The sequence below is a fragment of the Prosopis cineraria genome, unplaced genomic scaffold, assembly GCF_029017545.1.
Source record: "Prosopis cineraria cultivar Desert tree isolate PC_DT_omini unplaced genomic scaffold, ASM2901754v1 PC4, whole genome shotgun sequence".
Taxonomy (NCBI): domain Eukaryota; kingdom Viridiplantae; phylum Streptophyta; class Magnoliopsida; order Fabales; family Fabaceae; genus Prosopis; species Prosopis cineraria.
Window position 1 is genome coordinate 21,109,667 of NW_026555335.1, and position 5,401 is coordinate 21,115,067.

The following is a 5,401-nucleotide window of genomic DNA, read 5'->3' on the forward strand; positions in this document are numbered from 1 at the left end:
ACCAAAACCTCACTCTGCCCTCCCTTTTTGTTCTATCACATGAACCAAAATTTAATTATTGATTTCACACATTACACCACTATTGACATGCCATGTGTCGTGTAACATTTTAAATTTTTAATCTCGAAACGAATTAATAGTTTAGGGTAAATTAATAAGTTAGTAGATTAATTATGTTAATCATGATTTTGAATTGAGAATTGATATTTTGGGTGTTGGACAATTGTGTGATCAAGATAGAAAGGAAGTAGAGCGATCTAAGACAAAGTAGGTGAGTTAGAGTGAGAAATATCTTACTGTGCATACTATGGCTTATGGAGTAGAATTTTAACTTTAAAGAAGGGATCAATTCATGATTTTTTAGAGGAGAAGGGGAAAAGAACAACAGGGAAAGGCAAACAAGAGTTGCTCTATTTGGGCAAATAAGTTCGGGCACCTCGGAGATAATGCTAACCTATCATTTACTAGGTAAGCTTAGTATCTTCTTATTCTCCTTTTCTACCCTCGTTTCTCTTGGTTTATGATAAAGAGAAATTGCATCAAGGAGTTTTGAGGGGTTTCTTCTTTTGGTCTAATAGCTAAAAAAAGGTTATTCAAAATTAAATTAAGGATTTGCAACTAGTTTGGTAGTTAATGGTTGATGACCTTTGAAGTTTTAGGCTCAATTTTAGCTTTAATTGTGAGGTTTTAAGAGTGTAGAAATCTTGTATTGATAATAAGGAGGTTAATGGAAGTTGTAGACAATTACAGAAGGTGGTTAGGAGTTGAAGTTCCCTAACAAAAGAGATTAGAAACTTAAATTAGTTTAATTATATTAATAAGTACTTGTATTAAACTAAAATTGGCATACAGTGCTTAATCTTTGTCGATTGTTGGGGCTCAAGTGTTTATTGAAAGATTCAAAATGAAAAGGGCAAAAGTACCATAAGTAACACTTTTTGATAACAAAAAGGTTGAGATAACTAGATAATTCGATTTATTAGTTGGTTTAACCTTTGTAAGTGTGTGCAATAATGGATATAATACTATTGCTTTTCCTGAAGTGAATTTTGCGAAATGGAATAAAGAAAAGGTTTTTGAGAAAATAGTATGTGTATATATATATATATATATATTAGGTGTATATGTAACTAAAGTTAGATATACATATAATATAGAAATAGGAATATGATTGCATTATATGTGTGAAAGTCATGATTATGATAGTAAGGGTGGGAGTTCATCCTAGGTGGAATAGTATATAAAATTCATATGGTTGGCTGGTACCATGGGATATCTAGTATAGCAACATGTGATAGACTATTACCATGGGACATCAAGGTAATCATGAAATGGTTAGGAGCTCCTTAGTATTGAAAGGGTGTGGTATGGGAGTATACAACACCTTGATTACATGTAATAAGAGAAATTCATATTTTAAAAGTGAGATACAACACATTTGGCTAGGTAGCTCTTCCATGGAAGATGAGATCACATCAATTTATACAAAATTGGTTAATGAGTATACTATGGATTTAGTCAAAAGTAGATGCGGAGATTTGGTTGGATAGTATGATCATGCATGTGGTGTTGATGATATAACTATGAGTATATGTATTAGCATACAATTAATAATGTTTTAATTACTTGTTTATGGTTTTACTTGTTAATAGGTAGTTTTGGATTATTTTGTTTTTTGGGACTCTATCTCATCCTATGATTATTATCTTACAAGTTCAAACATTAATAGAAGCAAAGGGAAAGACTTAGGCCAAGAGTAATGACACTGTTATTGTATTGCTATGTTTTGTGATATGTAATGGATGTATATAAATTAAATTTTTATAGGTTGCCATGGGAATGCATGAACATTTTAGGTTGCATTTTTATGATTACGTTGTATGGTGTGTATCTTAGCCCTGAAATATGTAATAATGTGATTAATGTGATAGGAGGGCTAAGATACTAGTATAAGTGCAAGTTTATATGTTTTGCAATGTTATGATGTGTGGAATTTGGCCAGGATATGGTTTTTTATTTAAATATGTGAAATGGTCCTATGTAATGTGATTTAAGGTGTTTGAGAAGCCAAATTGTAACGAAAATACATGATTGATAATGTAATTGTTCTCTTAGGTGAATATTGTCCTATTAGATGTGACTAAGTGTAATGGAACAAGTTTGAAAGTTAAGATGCTTGAGTGTGGTGAAATATCATAAAGTGATTATTTTGTATCTAGATGTTCAATTTTCAAGTGAAATATCGAATTAAAGTGAACCTTATATCGTTAGTTAGATAATGAAATAAGTTACGTATAGGCAATTAAATCACTCTAATCAAACCTCTTAGGTGAAAATGGTCTACATCAGAAGTTCATTCCAAATAATCCATCATGTTGCCACAACACAAGTGTGCTTGTTGCGGTGCATGACACAAAGCGATAATGTAATTATCTATACCATATACCATAGCATTTGACACACATGCCACTGCATCTGTGTCCTATAGGCAAAAATTACTTTTTTTGCCCTGTTTGCTAATGTGTTGTGATTATACATTCTTGATAGCTTCTGTTGTGCATAAAAAACATATTATTTTAAGTTTAAAACAAGTTTTTAAAGGATTTTAGGATCCTGAATATTTTTGAAATATATTTTATATTATTTCACTTTGATATTATTAAGGTAAGTTCTAGAGATTAATGAATCCTAATTATATTTATTATGAGAATGTGGTTACAGTTTGGTAATGTCAAGGCAGACATTATATGTTGCAGCTCATGATATAGAAATGTGAATTCTTCCTCAAGCCCCATCTGTGAACACCGTATTTTGTCCGGTATTTTTTTAATTTAATAATAATAATCAAAAAATATAAAAAATGTAAAAATAAAATTTAATCCTTTTTAGGATTATATTTTCAAAAAAAATCTTTAATTAATAGGGTTTCATTTTATTTAGATAACCTTTTGTGGGTTAGGATTTTATTTCTCTTAGTTCATTAAAATAATCAAAAATATAAAAATACAAAAAATGAAATTTAATCCCTTTCTAAGATTATATTTTCAAAAAAAAATAATGATAATTTAACAAAAAAAAGAAAAGAAAATTTAAATCTTGAAAAAGAAAATCTCTCCTAAATTATCCTAATCATTCAAAATATTGGGAGTCAACTTTTGAGAGCTAACTTTTCTCTCTTTAAATCTTAATTTTCATTATATATATATATATATGTATGTATATATATATATATATATGTACATCTATGTGTGTGTTAATTTAATTTTAAAAAAAATTAAAAGAAAGAAGGCTAGATGAAATAACGTAGCTGATACACTCAGAGAAATAACGCAGAAAAGCAACTGAACACAGAACGCATGTATGAAGAGAAGATACAGAGGAAAGTAGACAGCAGAGCAGAAAAAGAAACTAGATGCGGAGAGAACAGACTCGGACCAAATGCAGAAGCAAAAAGCAAAAAGAAAACAGAAACAGAAGAAGCAGAGGCGTGCGAAAAACACACAGAAAGGTAGCCATGCAAAGACACACGCTCACGCAAACGGAACAACAGAGAAAGCAGATGTTATAGTAGGGAAAAAGTGAGAAGAAATAGAGCAGAAACGCAACACCCACATGCCAACTGAAACAAGCACAGAAAAATGCAGAAAAAGGCAAAATAACACAGCTACACGAAAATGGAAAAGCAGAGCATAAAAGAGAGAACAGAGCCAGAGATGGAGGAGGAGGAGAAACTAGAAGAAAAACAGAGTACAGAGGGAGAGAAATGAAATGCAGAAAAAACAGAAAAAGAGAGCACGAGAATGAGAGCAGAAAACCGAGGAAGCTTCAGCGATAAATCATAGAAGAAAAAAAAAACAGAAAAGGAAGAGGAGAAAATCGAGAGGGAGAGACCGGGAATGGATCGAGAAAGAAGCAGAAACAGAGCAAAAAAGAGAGACCAAGGAAGAGAAAAAAAATAGGGAGGAAGAGAGAAATGGAGACAGGCCGAAAAAAAACTGAGAAAAAACAAAGCAAAAGAAGAAGAAAAGAGAACGAATAAGAAGGAGAACACAGACAACCTTCAACGCAAGAGGAAGATCTAGAGAGAGAAAGCAAAAAAACAGAGGAGAAACGAAAGAAAAAAGAGACAGCAGAAATACGAGGGAGAGGCGAATCTGAAGGTGTTCAGATATGCATTAACATTCAAACACATGAGTAAAGGGACGAAGAGATCAACAGCACACTCATAGAAAAGAAGAAAACACAGAAACAGAGCATGCATGTGCACGTGGGTACTGAACGAGATTATATTCTTCTTCTTCCCTCCGTTAAATGGGTTCGGCTGCCAGCAATGCACAGTTTCTAATTTGGTCCATAAGTTGGAGGAAGTGATGTGGCTTTGAAGTACATCTTGAAGGAGCTTAAGGACTTGTAGAAAGATCCATGGACTTCGTTCTGCACAAGTTCTAATACAGGTTTTTCGTAACTTCATGCAGCCTTATATTATAACATTTCCTAGCCTCAATGTATGAAGGTGATAGATATATCTCTACAGATTTGATTTTGGCTGCCTGTAATTAAAACTTAGACATACTTTACAAATTAGATTCTGTTAAGTTAAAAATCTTGATTACATAATGAATGTGTTTTTGAATAACTCATATCATAAAATAAAAAAAATAAAAAATTCATCATAGTAAAAAAATTTTAATCCCCACAAAATAATCCTCTATCATGGAAATCAATAAGATTTTGCTGGTATGAGGATCAATTTTGTAGGTATTTATATGAGTTTCAAAGGCCTATTATTAAAGTTAATTCTCTCTTTATACTAAATATTTAAGTCTCATGTGAGATTTCAAGAATCTTTGTAGAGACTTAAATTAATCACATTATCGTGTAGGATAATAAATCCTCGTAGATATCGTTTTGTAAATAAAATAAAAAAATAAAATTTTTTTTATAATTTTAATTAATTAAATTAATGAATTTAAATTATAATTATATTTACCCATTATATCTTTTGGTCATGTAAGATTTTTAAAACTCCGTAGACCTTTAAGATAATTGTACTACCACGTGAGTCAATAAGGCTTCGCAGGTATAACGATCAAGATTTTTATATTAAAAATATGCGTTATATAATTACGCATTAAAATATATTCATGCGTTTTATATTACGCATTCATGTGAGATTTCAAGAATCTTTGTAGAGACTTAAATTAATCATATCATCGTGGGGATAATAAGTCCTCGCAGATGTAGTGATTCTTAATCTCTATTGTAAATAAGTGATTTTGTTAATAATCATATAATATATAATTCAAGAAACTTAATTAACCAAATTAATGTATTTAAATTGAAATCACATTTACCGACTATATCTTTTAGTCACGTGAGGTTTTTAAATCTTTGTAGACTT